The sequence below is a fragment of the Lissotriton helveticus genome, chromosome 7 (genome assembly GCF_964261635.1).
Source record: "Lissotriton helveticus chromosome 7, aLisHel1.1, whole genome shotgun sequence".
NCBI classification, from domain to species: Eukaryota; Metazoa; Chordata; class Amphibia; order Caudata; family Salamandridae; genus Lissotriton; species Lissotriton helveticus.
In genome coordinates this window covers 668337458-668357217 of record NC_136068.1, presented here as the reverse complement: position 1 = coordinate 668357217, position 19760 = coordinate 668337458, and the positions used below count along the sequence as shown (strand labels likewise).

The following is a 19760-nucleotide window of genomic DNA, read 5'->3' as shown; positions in this document are numbered from 1 at the left end:
CTATAACAAACTAGCCCGATTTCACACTTTCAGGATTGAAAATCCATGGGGACTCTTATGCTAGCTTTAAAAAAAAGAAAAAGAAAAAGTGTGCTCTCTGAATATCGGAACCACAATTAAATGAAACAATATCATGGAAAGAATATCGAAAATAAAATCTCGACAATTATCATCTAGATGTACTATTTCTAATGCCACAGTATGCATCTACCTACGTGGTACATATATCTTCAAAGTACGTATATGTAGGGTAAGGAACATTAAATATATGCTTCCCTATATGCATTTGCTTTTAGATATGTTGTCCCTCACTACTGTTAGTGTCGATGTTCAGTAGTACAATCTTCAATGAAAAATGTCAGACCCAGTTGTGGGATACTATTAGGCTTATAGAAAGACACACGTTTCTTCTTCTACTGAAAAATGTTAATAAGGCCTGGGCAGTGAACTTCACTCCGTTGGCAGAGTTTGCAGAGTTTTCTACACTTCGCACTCCTCTGAGTTCAGAAAACTCTGCTTCGCGAAGTGCAGCGGAGGTTTTTTCCCGCTCGCGATCAGTAGGTTTGCGATCGCGAATGGTAAGTTCGCAAGCTGCCGCTAGGGTAGAATTTCTACCCAAGCAGCAGGAATACCGGCACAAACTGCAGTTCACACTGCACTCCGAAACTTGCGGAACTTCACGTAGTTTTTTGTAACTTCGCGGAGTTTCACGTAGCTAAACTCAGCGACCTATACCCAGACCTGATAATGTTGCGAAGAGAACTTCTCACAGTTCGGATTTCGCTGCAACTACAGCTCTGAGACCGCCATCCTCACCGCCACCGATGACATCCGCATGCTACTTGACCAGGGCCACACTGCGGCCCTCATCCTACTGCACCTCTCAGCAGCCTTCAACACCGTCTAACACCGCACTCTCGCAGCCAGACTCCACGACGCCGGTATATGAGAAACTGTCCTCGACTAGATCTGCTCCTTTCTCTCTGGCAGAACCCAAAGGATCAGACTCCCACCGTTCCTCTCTGAACCAAAAGCGATGAACTGTGGAGTACCATAAGGATCCTCGCTCAGCCCCATTCTCTTTAACATCTATATAAGACACTAGACCATGGGTACTCACAAACTTTCTCTCGGGGGCCAAATTTACAGTGTGGTTTGCGGCCGAGGGCTGCACCGGTGGGGGCGGGGTCAGAGGGGGAGGGGGCAGGGCGAAAGCACAAAAAAATTGTGACCATGAGGTTAAACACAGGTCCCTGCAGCAGACACCTTCGTCCACTGAGCCACCAGACCCAGCATGCACACATCTTTCTCTCACTCTCCCTCCTTCTCTCTCTCTCCCCGTCTCTCCCTGTGTCTCCCTCCCTCTCTCTCCCTGTGTCTCCTTCCCTCTTTCCCTCCCTCTCCCTCCCTCCGCGTCTCGCTCCCTCTGCGTCTCCCTCCCTCTGAGTCTCCCTCCCTCTGAGTCTCCCTCCCTCTCTGTCTCCCTCCCTCTCTGTCTCCCTCCCTCTCTGTCTCCCTCCCTCTCTGTCTCCCTCCATCCCTCCCTCTGTGTCTCCCTCCCTCTGTGCCTCCCTCCCTGTCTCCCACTCTCTCTTTGTGTCTCCCTCCCTGTCTCCCACTCTCCCTCCCTGTCTCCCTCCCTCCCTCTGTGTCTCCCTCCCCGTCTCCCACTCTCCCTCCCTGTCTCCCACTCTCTGTGTCTCCCTCCCCGTCTCCCACTCTCCCTCCCTGTCTCCCTCTGTGTCTCCCTCCCTGTCTCCCACTCTGTTTCCCTCCCTCCCGCTGTGTCTCCATCCCTCCTTCTGTGTCTCCCTCCCTCTGTGTCTCCCTCTGTGTTTCCCTCCCTCCCTCTGTGTCTCCCTCCCTGTCTCCCACTCTTGTTTCCCTCCCTCCCTCTGTGTCTCCATCCCTCCCTCCTCTGTGTCTCCATCCCTCCCTCCGTGTCTCCATCCCTCTGTGTCTCCCTCCCTCCCTCTGTGTCTCCCTCCCTCCCTCTGTGTCTCCCTCCCTCCCTCTGTGTTTCCCTCCCTCCCTCTGTGTTTCCCTCCCTCCCTCTGTGTTTCCCTCCCTCCCTCCCTCTGTTTCCCTCCCTCCCTCTCTGTCTCCCTCCCTCCCTCTCTGTCTCCCTCCCTCCCTCTCTGTCTCCCTCCCTCCCTCTCTGTCTCCCTCCCTCCCTCTGTGTCTCCCTCCCTCCCTCTGTGTCTCCCTCCCACTCTCTCCGTTTCCCTCCCTCTCCCTCTCACCTGTGTGTGTGTGTGTGTGTGTGTGTGTGTGTGTGTCAGCCCTCTGCCCGGGCAGCGACAGGTTCCTCAGCTCGCGCACACACAGCCACACCAAGTACTTCACGGGTCTTTAAAAGACCATTTAGATGTTAATGAGGCTTTGTTGAATTTCACCTCTTAGGCCCCTGCAGCTCCCCTCTGACAATACTGGAATCCCCCGGCCCCCACAGAGCAGAGTCTGAATCCGCGCTGCTGCGGCTGTATTTGCAAACACTATCGATTTTTTTTTAACACGTGTCTGCAAGGTCCGCGGGCCGCCCAGGAAGGCTTGCCGGGCCGCCCCCGGCCCGCACTATGAGAACCCCTGCACTTGACTCTGCTTCCAGGAAGAAATTAAGAATGTCGCAGCCTGGATGAACAACAGCTGTCTGAAGCTCAACTCGGAGAAGACAGAGGTCCTCGGGCCATCCTCCACCGCCTGGGACAACACCCGGTGGCCTTGCGCGCTCGGAAACCCACCCACTCCATCAGACCATGCCGAAACCTCGGCATCAGACTCCTCCCTCACCATGACAAGCCAGATCAACGCTGTCGCCTCCACCTGCTTCAACTCCCTCTGCAAGACCTTCAGGTGGATTCTCCCCCCGAATGCAGAAAGACCATCACCCACGCGCTCATAACCAGCAGACTGGAATACGGCAATGCCCTCTATGCCGAAATCAACCGAACCCTGCTACACAAGCTCCAAACCACCCAGAACCCCGCAGCCAGACTCGTCCTCGGAACCCCACGACACGAGCACATGACCCAGCACCAACGAGACCTCCACTGGCCGAGAAGAGAGTAACCTTCAAGCTACTCACCCACGCCTACAAATCCCTCCACAACATCGGACCCAAATACCTCAACGAGAGCCTCCTTCCACGTACCCAAAAGGAACCTCCGCTCCGCCGACCTCGCCCTGGCAGAGACCCCGCGCATCCGCAGAACTAGAGCAGGCGGAAGAGCCTTCTCGTACGTTGCAGCAAAGACCTGGAATGAGCTTCCACTCAACATCAGATGCTCCCCTACTCTGCACACCTTCAGGAAGAGCCTCAAGACCAGGCTCTTCAACTGATCCGGAGCTGCACCCGACCCCCCACACCCACCCCCATCCCCAAAGCATCTGGAGACCCTCAGGGGTGAGTAGCACGCTTTATAAAACCCTGACTGATTGATTGAAAATAATACAGGAATCAAAAAATACATTCCTGCATTAAAACAAAACAAACAAACAAAATCAATAACTGCTATACAGTCTATGTAATTGCTTAACTTCTCACCCAGGCAGCCAAGGCTTTTCATTTATTCATAAAGGGGGCATTAGCTGCCCCAGTAGTGGATGTAGGAGTGGCCTCTGAAGTTAAATCTGTGCTTTCTTTTATCACAGTGTAATAAAATATTGAATACTTTTCAACTTCCCCTCCACTTGGTGGCCCGATGACCTTGACCCTCCTCCTCTCCCAGTGGCCAAAGTTAAAAATCTTGCTGTCTTAATAGATCCCCAACTGACCTTCTGCCAATAAGTCAATGCCACAATCTCCTTCTGCTTCTATCTTCTTAGGGTCATTAGAAAATCATCATGTTCATCTCAGTCTCTACTAGAAAGACAGTAATCACAGCCCTGATACTTTCCAAACCGGATTACTGTAATGGCCTTTATGTCAACTTGGTCAAAAATCTCTCAACCAACCGCAAATGGTGCAGAACGCCGCTGCCAGGCTGTTGTTAGGTATCCCTAAATTCAAATCTATCTCTGTGGAGATCAGACACCTTCATTGGCTCCCTGTAAGAAGCTGGTTTAAGTTCAAGGTCCTTTGTATGGACTTCAAGGCACTTTGTGACTCTGGATCAGACTTTCTCAAAAAATCATTGCAATGGCACGTTCCCAGCCATTTACACTGCTCCTCCGGAGCCTTGCTTGCTCCTGAAGGTGCCCAGATTTGATAAGACCAACTAGGAGGTAGGAGCTTCACTGTTTCCACTGCTAAGCTCTGGAAGGATCTCCACCTCAAAACACAAGATGATGGACGGAATGTTGCTCATACATTTGAGCCTCACCTACTCTGCCGACTTTCAGAAAGGAGCTGAAAACTTGTCTCTTTAACATCTTGCCATGTTCCTATTAGGCACCTCTTTGTCCTCAGCAGCAGTCTCAGTATCATGACACCGTTGGGCAGATGCATGCTCCATAAAGTCCTTTAACATAACAATGAACACTAAGAAATTATGGTCTGAAAAAACAAGCCTACGGTCTTGTGGTGTTCGAGACAACTGCAACATCAGTAGCTTTTCAAAGACATGCATGTGTGCAAGTTTATGGATTTTTTGTTAATGTGGGCAGTGTACTGCATTAGTGGACAACATGAGCAAACATAAACTAAGCAAAAAGTGAGTTAAAAGGAAAATAAGTACAATAGCAGGCAATGTCCAGGTGGCTTCTACAAAAAAGGAGAACCATGGCACTTATATTGCCAATCTTGGCAGGCATTGAGCAGTTTGGTGGAAAATGAATAGGATGAATGGTACAGTATATCAGGACAGCAATGTGTAGGTATTGCTGATAGTGAGCGGCCTCTCTTACTAAAGTGCCCGCTTAGTATGAAGGAGGTTTGTTTGTCTGCTTCGGTCCTGAACCTCTTGAGTAGCAGTAGAACTCTAAAAAGCAATTGCTGGCAGAAAGTATAGTACAATAATGCATGTTTTGTAGAGAGATCTCACTGTTCCTATGTCAGTGCACACTTACGTGTGCGGTTATGTCCTAGTGAAAACACTGCACACTGTGCCTTACACTGAAGTGCAAACTTTTCAATAACGAACTGTACAATATCCACCATTTGAACACATTTTTTAAAAAATTCTTGCGGCGGAAGATTCCCACGCACACTCCTTTTTCAGTCTTCACTCGCTTGCTCATTATACTCCAGCATAACATTTCCGCCCCGCCACTATTAAAATCCAACAGCTGTCACTAGCACCAGGCTTAATGATTAATTATCATGCCACAAACTGAAAAGTGGATAACGTAGACATGCTTAGCATTCCTACTAGGTGGGACGTCAGAAAACAGCATCAGGTCACTGGGTACCTCAGACTGTAATGTGGCAAGAAACTTATTTCACATATTTAAAAAGTATTTTTAAGGCCCTTGCGTTTTTAAAGTTCTTCCTAACGGACAGTATTAAAACTGGCGAGCGAGGGCGTGGCAGTTAGAGAAGTTCTGTTCTACGAGGTGAAAAGCGCATTTAGGGTTTCAACTGGATGCATACTTTTTTGTTTGCATATGTGTTGCTGCTGCTAGTGACTGTGCCAACAAAAACTGGAAGTGTAAGAATGTGGCACGAGGTCCACTTGATGTAATCATGTTAGACCTCTGGCCCTGTAGCAACCATTAGTAATGTAGCGCTGCAAAATGCACAATGACACTAGCATATTTTGTGGTGGGGAAGATGGTCCAAAATATTATACTCCCACTTCCTTCGTCGTCACACGATTCCTTACTCTTTCCAATGGCCGAACAATGTATATCCGATGAAGAATTTTGAAGCAGATGTCTTTTCCAAGACTGTCATTCACATCGGAGTTTCCCTTCTCCTGAGAAAACACTGCATGAGGGCATTTCCCTTCTTATGCAAAGATCCCGCTGCCCCGTTTCCGACTCCCCTAACTGAAAATCTATTAAATTGTCCTTTCCCAACATTAAAAAACACACACACACAATCCTGAATCCTCTCACCTCAGCCCTCCTTCTCCCTCCTATGTTATTGTTGCCGTCCTGTGGGGGAATAAGCCAGACGGACACTTCCGAATCGCTTTCACTTCCTGTAACGTCACAAGGCACCCTCAGGACGGAAACGGTCGTTCACTATCGCCATCTTGCAGGTGGCAAGCATGGAAATAGAAGACAAACTACTGCCGACTTTGCCTATTAAACATGCGACTAGAAAGGGGGCACTCCACAAAGGTGTATATCTCTGCTAGAAACACATCAATAAATTGCACACAAAAAATGAAGCTGATTTATTAACTGAAACCTTTTGAAATTGTAAAACAATGTGCATGTAGGTTCGAGCATGAAAGCATTCATTTTTTTTTAGTTTTAGTTTTTTTTCAGATTGTCCCTATAAGTAAACGCTAATTGCATATATATGGAGTAGGTGTCAAGGATGGGAATACCCTAAGGTTCTGTCCAAAAGATGTTTATTTAAGCTGACCAACGGGAACAGGCAAGAGCCAGGAAACGCAGCTTCCACTCCAACACACTGCCAACCGAATGTCCTGGACTGGAACTCCGTGAAAGAAATGAATGCAAACAAGCATTCCTTACAAACTCCCTGCTACGCTTTGAGCTAATACAATATTTATTTATTTATTTATTTATTTCAAAGGTTTTATATAGCGCTACTGGACCCAAGAGTATCAGAGCGCTTTACAAGGCAGGTGAAAACAAACAATGAAATAAACTAAAAATTAAGAAGAACAAGTTACAAAATGATAGTGTATTCAACATGTCTAATGGGGCAAAGAGACATAGAGATAGAAATTAAGATGGAAATGGATAATGAAGTTAGGAGAGAGAGGGGGGTGAAGAGAGGGGGAGTAAGAATATGAGGGCATAGAGAGAGGGGGGGGGGGTGAAGAGGAGTGCATAATAGAGGAGAAAGGAGTGAACATGTAAGGTGTCACTAACATTAGATACCTGTTGAAAAGAATACAGGCTCTCACTGGAATGGTTCAGATTGAATGTTTATTTCCAAAGAAGGAAAGACAGCTTAACAACCACTTAGGACTGGCAGGGAGTTCAGTCAGACTTCAACTGATTCCCCAAGAACACAGAGTCATAGAATCAACAATAACATTCTACATTCTACAGCCTACAGCCTGCATACAACATAATGAGAATACCACACACCTCCCCCCTTTGAAAAAAAAACCAAAGAAGAAAACAAAAAAATTAAATTAAAAAATTAAATTAAAAAAAATCCAAAAAAGAAGCTAAGAAAATGGAGACTGGGATCGCTTACGGTATCTAGCACACAAGCATATAACTATCTTGGAGTATGGCTCAGCGAAACTGGTCGGCCACAGGTTCATCGATTCAAGCTCATGCAGTAAGCCAAAATGGTAACTTATGCCATTTGCAAACTAAACGCCACCTTGGAAAGCCCGACCACCATGGCCATCCAACGGGTTTTGAAAGCAAAACTATTACCCTCCATCAATTACGGCATACAGGCGTTCCCAGGTAAATTGGGACAAGACCTCGAAAAGATCAACTGTGCAGCCTATAAAAAGTTATTTTGTCTTCCATCTTGCACAAGGAACACTTTAATTCGCTTGGAATTCAATTTCACCCGGCAACCTTTGGAAGAACTGGCAAGCATGGCTAAAATACTATTATCTAACAACCATAGCACCAGAGAATTAGATGAATCAAGTAATGAATAAAATATTCACAATGTCAGGCAACCCGTGGTCAGCCAGCCTAACTCTAGCCAAAGCGCATCTGGATTTAGCAATAGAAAACTGGGACCCTAACATTATAAAATATACAAACATCAAATCAGTTACGAAAAAGCAAGTAAGAACCTGCTCACGAAAACTGGACATTGAAGCCTTGACGATCAGAGGCTTCCACGAGTCCCAAAGCTCTCCGCATACTCTAAATGGCCCAAAACCACCCCCTGTACAGTCGCTGGGCAGGCAAGCCCTTCAAAGGATTCTGGCTGCAAGATTGCATGTGCTCCCCTTAAAACAGCTGTACCCTTCTGTCAAAGTTGGCCCAGCGATCATGGAATGTCGCCTCTGTCATTATAAGCGTGAAACTTTATCTCACATCCTATTATGTTGTCCTGCCCTGCTATCCGTTCGTAGAATCCATCTAAGGCCCATTCTTCTCCAACTAGGAGTAAGGACGGTAAAAGAGGCAGTTCTCCAATTATATCTGTTGGACACTGTGAAGCACATGGCTAACTTCGCCAAATTCATCTACCATGCGCGAATAGCATTATTGGACAAGACAACCATGGTATAAACTGACTTTTAACTGGCGGTAGCTTCCATGTAGTATATGCTTCCCCAACACACATTGTCTTACTTACATTTTAAATATCTTTTTATATTGATTGCTCTTTTTTATATTAATTGCTCTCTTTTGTATTGATTTTTATTAATCACTCAAATAAAGTATTGTCATAGTCAATAAAAAAAATCAACTAAAATCTAACATAATCTCTCATTTTCATAGGAGCATGTTTAATACGTGCGCTCCTCCTTACATCATTTTCCAGATTGTCATAATGCACAACAGATTCCAAGGACCTTTGTACAGAATCTGCCAAACTCTGTTCAATAACAGGAGAATCATCATTACTAACATTCTCTGCATCAACACAAGAACCATTTACTACTTCTGTATTGATACTAGTATTAACAGGAATATGTTGAGTATTTTGCAAAGAATCAAAATCATCCATGAAATTTTGAATATCTTCCCCATCAAATGTTTGAGGTTCCAACATTTTGGAGTTGAGCACAGACTTGTCAGACCTAACAATAGATACAGGTCTAAAATTCCATATCTTGCCTCCCTGAACTCTAACAGCTTTACTGAATACTTCTATCACCTTCAGTGGATCCGACCATTTAGACCATCTGTTTGAAGTAGAACCTCCCAATTTCACACGTACAAAATCGCCAATCCGAACTTTATGACTAGCAAACCTGTCTATTAGGTTTCTTACACATTTTATCCTGATACTTCTTAACACGTTCCCTTACCTTGTTAAAATCCAAATTAGACATATCAGATTCATTAGATTTCAACCACCATGGCAATACCTTGGAACCTGCTTTCCTGCCCCTTAACAACTCAAATGGAGAACAACACATGACAAAATTTGGATAAGTGTGATAAGTTGGTAAGGTGGCACGTAAAGCTTTATTCCAATCCAAACCACTCTTCACAACCAACTGAATAGCTTCTTTAATGACTCTATTTAAAGCACTCAACTTGAACATTGGCCTGTGGGTTATAATTTGAGACTCTCTTATGGATAATGCCTTGTTCTTTGAAGAACAATTCAATTTCCCTGCTAATAAATTGTGTACCATTGTCTGAAATTATTTCAGAAGGTAAACCTTCGCAACTAAACACATTGTTAAGAAAATCTATTACCTGAAAAGAAGTAATTTTTTCCCCAATTTTAATTTCAGGCCATTTCGAGAAATAGTCAATTAAAACCAAACCGTAAACTTCTTTAGAATTAGAAATACTTAAAGGTCCAATTATATCAATTCCTAATTTCCTCCATGGACCCCGAGCACATTCAAACGGAGAAACCTGCACCGATAACGGTTTAACAGATTTGTCACTTTTTGAACATGGAACACATTCCCTGACCCATCTATCAACCATGGTGTCAATTCAAGGCCACCAATAAAATTCACGTAAACGCCTTTTAGTAGTAGACATCCCCATATGTTCCTCATGGGCAATCTTAATAAGATCTTTCCTAACATTGAACGGAGGAACAATTTTTTCACCTCTAGTTATAATGGTGTGTGAACACATACGTTCATCCCTGATTTTAAAAAACAAACTAATATCACCAATTCATTTCCTCTCCTCTGGCCAGCCATCTTCTAAATAATTCATAACGGAACACAAGATATCATCATCAGACATAGCCCTCTTCCATGTCTCCTCTGAAATCACCTCAGCATCAGATCCATTTATATCCTGCATGGTATATGCTACATCACATTCATCGACACACTCATCATGTGTTGAGGCAACGACAACCTGGACATACAATCTGCGTGTACATATAATCTACCAGGAATGTACTCTACAGTACACTGATATTCTTGTAGTTTAGCTGCTAATCTAGCCAATCTAGCAGTTAGAACCCTACCACCACCTGCAGCTAACATGTTCACTAAAGGTTTATGGTCTGTCCTGAGGAAAAATTTTGTGCCCCATAAAAATTGACGAAAGTGTTGAGCAGCCCAGGTACAAGCTAATAATTCTTTTTCAATTGGAGAATAATTATATTCAGTACCTCGTAAAGTTCTAGATGCATAGGACACAATATTTTCTTCACCAGCACTTTTTTGTAAGAGTATAGCCCCTAAACATGTGTTACTGAGAGCGGTGGATGGAACTAATCTGTCATCTTGTCCCATCACTCACGAAACGGAGAAAATCCAATTGACTGGATTGAGTGGACATACTGAAATTTTAGTTTTTAACCTCATTGACGCCCCTCAGTTCCAATTAATTTTAGGACTCCCTTGGTTAACGGAGCATAACCCACCCATTGATTGGGAGAAGAGAACTGTCACCATGGATTCTACCTTTTGTAAAGAAAATTGTTTTCGCGCACCTTTTCTATCTGCGGAAGATTCTCCAGCTTGAAACTTGGCCGATCATCCAGCTCTGATATGCTCTATTGAAACTCAGGAGATTCCAGTAGAATACCAAGATCTATCTGCGGTTTTTGATAAAAAAGAGGCCGAAAAACTTCCACCACATCTTCCGTACGACTGCAAGATAGATATTGAACCAGGAGCTGTGCTACCATGTAGTCGCATCTATGCTTTGACAGAAACAGAGAACAAGTATTTAAAGACCTATTTGGAGCAATATTTGGAGAATGGTTTCATTCGTCCCTCCAAGTCTCCTGTTTCATCGCCTTTGTTTTTCATTCCAAAAAAGAATGGTGAACTGAGAACCTGTATTGATTATAGAGCTCTCAATCAGGTTACAGTGAAAAATAGATATCCTCTTCCTCTTATCTCAGAACTCTTGGATCAAGTTAAAGATGCCAAAATTTACACCAAATTAGATTTACGCAGGGCGTATCATCTAATTAGAGTAGCTGTTGGAGATGAATGGAAGACTGCTTTCCGAACTCGTCATGGATTATATGAGTATCAAGTGATGCCATATGGTTTATGTAATGCCCCTGCCGCATTTCAACATTTTGTAAATGACATCCTTCGAGAATTTTTGGACAGAATTGCGGTAGTCTACATAGACGACATTTTAATCTTTTCCAATAGTGTCAAGGAACACATCATTCATGTAAGATCTATTTTAATTCGATTGCTTGAGAATCACCTTTACGTTAAGTTGGAGAAATGTGCGTTTCATGTGGAAGAGGTAGAGTTTCTTGGATTTGTTTTATCTCCAAAAGGAGTCAGCATGGCTATTTCTAAAGTCAAAGCTGTGCAAGATTGGCCTTCACCTTCGAGTGTGAAAGAGATTCAGAGTTTCATTGGTTTCTCCAATTTCTATCGGAGGTTCATTCCAGACTTTTCTCATAAAGTCAGTCCCATCACTCGATTATTGAGAAAAGGAGTCAAGTTTGTGTGGGACGATGAAGCAGAGACAGCATTCCAATTTTTGAAAAAATCTTTCACTCAAGCTCCAATTCTGTTACATCCAAGATCTGAGGAACCGTTTTATGTAGAAGCTGACGCTTCTGATGTTGCCATTGGAGGTATTCTATCTCAACGTCATCCTGACACTGGACAGCTGCACCCAGTGGCATATTATTCTCGAAAATTAACTCCTCCGGAATGCAACTATTCCATTTCAGATAAAGAATTGTTAGCAGTGAAAGCAGCCTTTCTGGAGTGGAGGCATTATTTGCTTGGTGCAGCACATAAAGTCACTGTATATACTGATCACCGAAATCTACAGTTCCTAAAGTCTGCACGGACCCTAACTGCTCGTCAGCTTCGTTGGTCTCTGTTTTTTGCGGATTACAACTTTATAATCACGTTCCGGCCAGGCACCAGTAATGTGAAAGCAGACGCACTCTCTAGAATCAATTCCAATTTTGTAGATACCAATCAAAAGGATCTGACGATCATTCCAAAAGAAAAGATTGTTGCAATTTCAGTTACCACGGATTTGTCAGTTGAGATTCAGAAGGCTCTTTCACAGGACGAGATGAAGTTGTGGTCTGAAGAAGACTCTGCAAGAGAAATCAGGAAGGGCCTACCTTATCACCGGAATAGCTTATATCTTCCCACAAAAGAATTGCTGGAAAAAGCTTTGAAATTTTGCCATGACGGTGCCTTAGCTGGTCATAAAGGAATTCAGAAAACTACGGAATTGGTCGAAAGAAATTTTTGGTGGCCAGAGATGAGATCACAGATACGGCAGTATGTTACCACCTGCGAGCGATGTTTGAGAGGCAAATCTGATCGGAGAGCTCCTCTGGGGTTATTAATGCCTATGCCTACCCCCCCCCCCTCATCCTTGGCATACGGTGTCCATGGACCTGATAGTGGATCTTTCAGTTAGTCAAGGATTGAACACCATATTGGTGATGGTGGACACTTTTTCTAAAATGGCCCATTTTGTAGCTCTAAAGGGTATACCCTCAGCTTCCCAGCTTGCTCAATTATTTACTCAGCACATAGTCAGATTGCATGGAATTCCTCAAGTTCTAGTCACAGATCGAGGGTCCCAATTTGTTTCCCATTTTTGGAAAGCCTTCACCAAAAGGTTGGGAATTGATGCTCGTTTCTCCACCAGTTTCCATCCCGAAACTGATGGGCAAACTGAGAGGGTTAACCAAGAGCTTGAACAATATCTTCGGCTGTACTTAATGAATCAGGAGGAGGGATGGTCAGATTTAGTTTGGTCAGCAGAATTCGCCTATAACAATGCTCAACATTCCTCTACAGGTTTCTCACCCTTCTATTTAAATTATGGGCGACATCCTAGCTTAACCTTAAGTAGAGAGGAGGCTCCAGTTCCAGCAGTTGAAGAATTTGTAGAAAAGGTGCAAGAATCCTTAAGTCAAGCTAAGGGAAACCTAGACAAAGCTAAGAAAAGTTATAAGGTTCAGGCTGACAAGAAACGAAGAGAGAATTCACCCTTCAAATCTGGAGATAGAGTTTGGTTGTCAACTAAAAATCTTAGATTAAAAGAAAATCGTAAGTTTCAACCTAGGTTTATTGGGCCCTTTAAGGTAGATAAGATGATCAACCCTGTCTCAGTCAAGATTCACCTGCCCTCCTATTTGAGAGTCCATCCAGTCTTTCATGTATCCTTAAGTAAAAAAAGTCCACTTCAGCTGAGAATGAAATCAACACCTAAGCCCATAGAAATTGATTCAGTGGATGAGTATGAGGTACATAAGATTCTAGATTCTAAAATTAGGAAAGGCAAACTCTATTATTTGATCAGTTGGAGGGGATTTGGCTCTGAGGAGAACTCTTGGGAACCATTTGACAATGTTCATGCTCCCAAACTCATTCGAGAATTTCATAAATCAAATCCAAACAAACCAAGAATGAAGGGACGCCTTTTGGTGGGGGGTACTGTCATAACCCCTTTACCTAGCATGAAGTTCAGCAATGTTAAAAGACGATTTTGCAGGGACAAGAAATCATCTGAAAAAAACATTTTACATTTGATATTTGATCGATCAATACTTTTCATTTAGCAGCAATTTAATTTGTACTTTTAGCAGCAAATTTACTACCTACCTATCTTAATTAATCCCTAACCGTCCTCTGCTTACCAGAAAATATACTGATAGAGCGCGCAGGTCACCCGACTAAAATTTTATCAATACTCACTTCGGCCCATAATTCAATTCTTCATTTTACTCAATTGGGTAACCTACACTCTACTACCAGTCTATTGAATACTTCTGATTCCTATCCCATTAACTTACCAATCCTTATCACAGGTACCTAAGACCACAATGGATCAGGGAGTTAGTTGTAAAGATAAGCAAAACAGTTGAAGTTACCATAACATTTGCACTCTTTGTAATAACCACAGACTCGAGAAGTTTTAAAAACCTTTATCTAATCTTCATCAAGCGTTGAGAGCAAAAGGTTTACAGCAAGCAAGCTATCAATAACCAAAATCATGAAAAGCGTATAACTATGCAAAAAATATATTATGCCAACCATTTAGAATTCTAAAGGTAAGGTAAGAACAGGGAACATACTGTAATGGACTCTGAAAATCGGACTTAAAAGAATGGTGTTTCCTAAAGGACGGGGTAAATAAGGGACATGCTAGAAGTCACAGTTTAATCGCTTCAACGGGTGGGTAAGAAAAGGGAACACAAATTATAATGTCATAACTGAGTTTACCATATAACTATAGGGAAGGCAAGAAAATGGAACATTCTAATAATTCAGAATAACCACTTTGGTTCTACTAAGGGAGGGTAACGAAAAGGAACATCTACATTTCCATGAACAGTTCTTTATCTTCACTTCTAAAGGATAGGAGAAAATGGGGTTATGCTAAAATAGCAAGAATCATGATTTTATTATTTATCACAAAGGAGGAGGGAAGAAAAGGAATATATACAATTATGATTTTAGCAAGATTCAAGGAGAGTAGAAAAGGACGCAAATGAACTATTTGTTTCCCACACAGATTTATATTTACCTAGAACGGTGTGAAGACCAACCCTGGCCACGGGTCAGGTACAAGGACAGAAGATACCCCAAGGAATGCAGTTACCAGAAGGCCAGCAGGTGTAGTGTGGAAATCAGGACAGGGTAGATCAGATTAGGATCAGGACAGGACCATCGAAAGTTGAGACCAGCACCCGCAGTTCAGTTGCAACGCCTGCGCTACCCCCTCTCTCTGCAGTTATCAGTCAAAACTTGGGTTATCGATTTCCCAGAAAGTGCTTCGACAAGCACTTAAGGTCCCAGAACCCCGATTGGGTCAGCGAGTCTTCTGACAGAGTGCTCTGCAGCACCTCTGTTCTCGATCAGCTATTGAGTGCATTGGGTCAGTGACAGGTCAGCTATTCGGACAAGTCGGACAAATTCTCTAGCTAAACCTATGCTAGTTATACTATTTTCCAGGTCAGTGTACCACCCCCCAATGTTGCAAGTGTAGGAATTCCCAATTTCGATTGGACAAGGAAGAGGACAGGTCATCACACCCCCAAATATTTCTGAATCCTGCTGTCTCCTATTCAAATTAAGGGTCCCGCCTATTAAATTCAGGCTCCCATGACATTTTCCACTCGCAAACAATGGATGTTTTATTCAATACAACAATGTATGTGTCCAAAGTTCAGTAGGTGACGTTCCCAGGAGCATCTTCTCAGTCAGTCAGCTCCTTGGCTGGATTTCAAAGGTCACTGCTGTGGAGACTCGCAGATGTCGCACAGACGCAGTTTCAAGCAAGATGGAGTACAGCAAGGGACAATAGGCCATATTTCGTAATGTACCATGAAATGGATAAAAAACAGTTTTATAACACAGAATAAATGAATACACTGTATACCATGAATCTCTACTCTATACCCATTACTTTAGTATAAACTATAGCATTAGGATTAAGCAGAACGAACAGCTTTGCAAAAGCAGCAGTACAAGCTTCTTGCATGTGAGAACACAAAGCAGCCATCTTAGCTCTAATACACAGATGCGAGCAGCTTCCCTCCAAAACTGCGAGTACCTCACGTCACATGGGTATGACCGATGCATGCGCAGTAGAAATCCCCGCGTAGCAGCAGCCATTTTATTTGCAAGCGTATTAGGATTAGAAAACACATAAGCAAGCTTCACTCGGACACCCAGGAAGTAAGGGAAAAGGAAAGTTTAGTAAGACAAACATGTTGGTTATCTTCTAATACTGTTATTCGAGGTTCATGAGTACAAGCAAGTCGCGTTATGTGCGAATCCTTGCTCCATCACGGCGAAATATTAACAAAGTAAGTGTGCATCGTAATAGAAGCTTGTGAGGAAGGTTACCGGCAGGCGCAGTCAGAAGATTTCAGTCAGGAACATGCACTGAATGACGGGAGTGACGTAGGGCTAATCCTGATATTATAATTGGATTAGACCCAGATACGTCATACTTACGTCTATGCGTGCAGCCATTTTAAGTGTTGGATTGAATTCTGACAGGAATTACTGGCGCTTTAAAGCAATTAAACGCGCATTCAAGCCTGAAATGCTATTGACAGTAAAAACAAAGTGAGAAAAGCAGCATCATTTAATAATTACAAGGCAAATATATACTTTTGGAACTTGGGAAAAGTCGATACTATATTTAAAGGAAACATACATATTTTCACAATGAAATTGCTGTATATGAGGTAAATTAACCAGAAGCATATAAGGAAGCAAGTGATTAACATTCTGTAAAAGAGTAAAGATAATAAAAGAAAATAATATGGCGCAAAGCAACAAGTATGTGTTCCACCACTCTTCTTGGATGAGAAAGGAAAGCCACAAATGAAATTGAAAAGTTGGCTAAGAGCATTTGAAAATTATATAATTTCGATTGATGGAAAAGGATATGACGCAGAAAGGAAAAAAGAACTGCTTTTTGGACTTCTAGGGAAAGGAGGACAGGAAATATTTGATAGTCTTCCTGAGTACGAAAGTCCACCAGGGGTGTTCATACCATTAAATGACTACCAGGAAGCAATTAACAGACTTGAGAATCAATTTGCAGAAGCGAGTAATATAATGGTAGGAAGGCACAAGTTTGCATTAAGGAAACAAGAGGAAGGAGAAACTGTTGTGGAATATGTTGCGAGCTTGCGAGTATTGGCAAAAGACTGTGAATTCGAGGAGATGACAGATATATATATATTAGGGACCAGATAGCATTCTATTGTTATTCAAAGAAAGTGCAAGAGCGATAACTAGCATGCAGGAATCCTATACAAGAAGTAATGGATATTGCTAAGGGTATTGAGAGGTCGCTTATATCTACAAAAGAATTAGCATGCACAAATTCTAATGCAAATGGGTTTTATTTACAGGAGAAAAGGGAAAATGATAATAGGAACTACAAAAGAAGTAAGGGTAACAAGAAAATTGAAGGTAAACATTCATGCTGTTTTAGATGTGGTTCTCAGGAACACTTGGCAAACTGTAAAACGTGTCCTGCCATAAGCAGGAAATGTGGTAAATGTAAGAAATATGGGCATTACACTACTTTATGCAAAACAGAGAAAATGTTAAGTGATGTTAAAGTAAATGCTCTATGTAACTTTGATGAGGACATGTGTGCGAATATAGTCCTCTGCATAGATCTAGTTGATGGAAAAATTAAAGGACCCATAGGAACTGTGATGATTGGCGATGTTGAGTTGCAATTTACTGCAGACTCCGGATCGCCAATAACAATAATACCCGATACCTTGTTTGACGATAAGTGGCAAAATGTCAAATTGTACGACACTGATGTAAACCCAAAGGCTTTTGGTGATGATGATATCGATATGGTTGGTTATTTCAATGACACTCACTTTTAAAGGAAGAATAATAGAAACTAAGATATATGTTGCTGAACGTGGCCGAAATTTGGTAGGGTGGAAAGATCTGGCCAAACTGGGAGTAATATTGAAACCAGGGGCAAAATAACCCATAATTCTAGATGAAAATTATGTGGATTCAGTTGTTGTGAAAGAAGATTGTGATAATCTGAAGTTACTATTAGAAGAGTACAAAGATGTCTTCAAAAATGAAATAGGGTGTGTCAGAGGATCTGAACATGAAATAGTACTAAGAGAAGGAGCGGTACCTGTTAAACATAAGGTGAGGTCAGTGCCATTGTCTGTGAAGCAAGAACTGAAAAGTGTAATTGACAAACTATGTAATGAAGGGGCCATTGAAGCAACTGATGCTGCAGAGTGGGTGTCAGCAATTGTAGTATCCAAGAAAAAGAAATCTGGTGAAATCAGATTATGAATTGATCTTAGATCACTTAATAGGAATATTTTGGTGAATTGTCACCCACTGCCTAAAATCCAGGAAATACTGACATCTATTGCAGGTTCGAAATATTTTTCGTTAATAGATTTAAAGGCAGCATATCACCAAATGTGTCTCACAGAGGAATCAAAAAAATTGACAACATTTATAACTCCGTTCGGAGCATTTAGGTATGTAAGAATGCCTTTCGGACTTGCATCCGCCTCTGGAGTATTTCAAAAATTAATGGACCTTCTATTCGGCGAAATAAGAGGCGTCGAAGCATTTCAGGATGATATATTGGTCCACTCCAAGGATGAAAAGGAACCCTGTGAAATATTAAGGAAAGTGTTTAAAATACTTAAGGAGAAAGGAATGACTGTAGCAAAAGACAAGTGCATTTTCAAGGGGAAAAAAATTGAATATTAAGGTCATATTCTGACATCGCATGGTATCAAACCCAAAACTGACCTTGTGAAAGCAATCAAGGATTCCCCCCAACCTGAGGAGAAGGAAAGTCTGAAGTCTTTTATGGGGCTTAGTGAATATTATTCTAGGTTTGTCCCATCTTATGCAGATAAGGTAGAGCCATTACGAAAACTGTTACGAAAAAATGTGAAATACCAATGGAATGATGAGCAAACGCTGGCATTTGAAACCATGAAGAAAGACATAGGAGAAGCTCCTGCTTTGAAACCATTTGATCCTAGCCTAAAAAACGTAATAACAGTAGATGCTAGTTCAAAGGGCATTGGTGCAGTTTTCTGCCAGAAGCAAGGACAAACTGAAAATACAATTGCATTTATTTCGAGAAGGTTAAGCGACTCAGAGAAAAGCTACAGCACCATAGAACGTGAAACATTGGCTTGCGTATGGGCTGTAGAAAAGTTGAAAACATTCTTGTGGGGGAAGGAATTCGAACTAGTCACTGATCATAAACCCTTGATATATATGATGGATGGATCAGGACGCGGAAACGGAAAGGCTAGTTCGAGGCTAATAAGACTTCTATCTAAATTGCAAGAGTATAATTACAAGGTAAGGCACATAAAGGGAGGTCAAAATTATAGGGCAAATTGCTTGTCAAGGCTACCAATAAGTGATGACGGTGAAATTGGTCTTGATGACACAGAATGTGTGGTAGCTCACGTGGATGCAACTAGAATGTGCAATGGATCTATCACAGAGCAAGAATGGTTTGAAAGTCAAGAGAAAGACAAAGTACTAGGAAAAGTAATTGAATATATAACTACAAAATGGCCACCGATCAGGAATCTACAGAGATCTAAGAGGTTATCAACAAATAAATGATGAATTATCCATTGAAAAAGGGTTCCTCAAAAGGCCCGACCTTTTCGTACCACCTGCAATGTTAAGAAATAAGATAATACAAATGGCACACAAGGGTCACCCAGGAAGCACCGCAAGAGTTAAAATACTAAAAGAGTACTATTGGTGGCCAGGTATTAATAGTGATGTGAATGCGTATGTGGATGGTTGTGAACAATGCCTAAAAGCTGACAAACATTGGAAGGTGAGTAAAGGAAAAGTACAGATGGTCGAAATTCCAAACGGGCCATGGTCAAAAACAGCTATAGATTTTACTGGCCCGTTTAATGCCTTGCAAAGTGATTGCGGATTTTTGATAGTACTGTCAGATTATTATTCGAAATGGTTACATTATAAATTTGTACAAACTATTACTACCGAATCTGTGTTACAATTTGTAAAGAGAATTTTTGCAGTAGAGGGACAACCTAGAATTTTGGTTTCTGACAACGG

General features: G+C 42.3%; 1 protein-coding gene across 1 annotated transcript in view; it reads right to left on the bottom strand.

Annotated features, from left to right (window-relative positions):
- Positions 1-6095, bottom strand: part of FBXO38 (F-box protein 38) — a 226997-nt gene extending 220902 nt beyond the window's left edge. Inside the window, exon 1 of the mRNA XM_078652963.1 lies at positions 5998-6095. The gene's annotated coding sequence lies outside the window, so the exon portion shown is untranslated. The remainder of the gene's footprint in view (positions 1-5997) is intronic.
- Positions 6096-19760: the final 13665 nt, after the last annotated feature.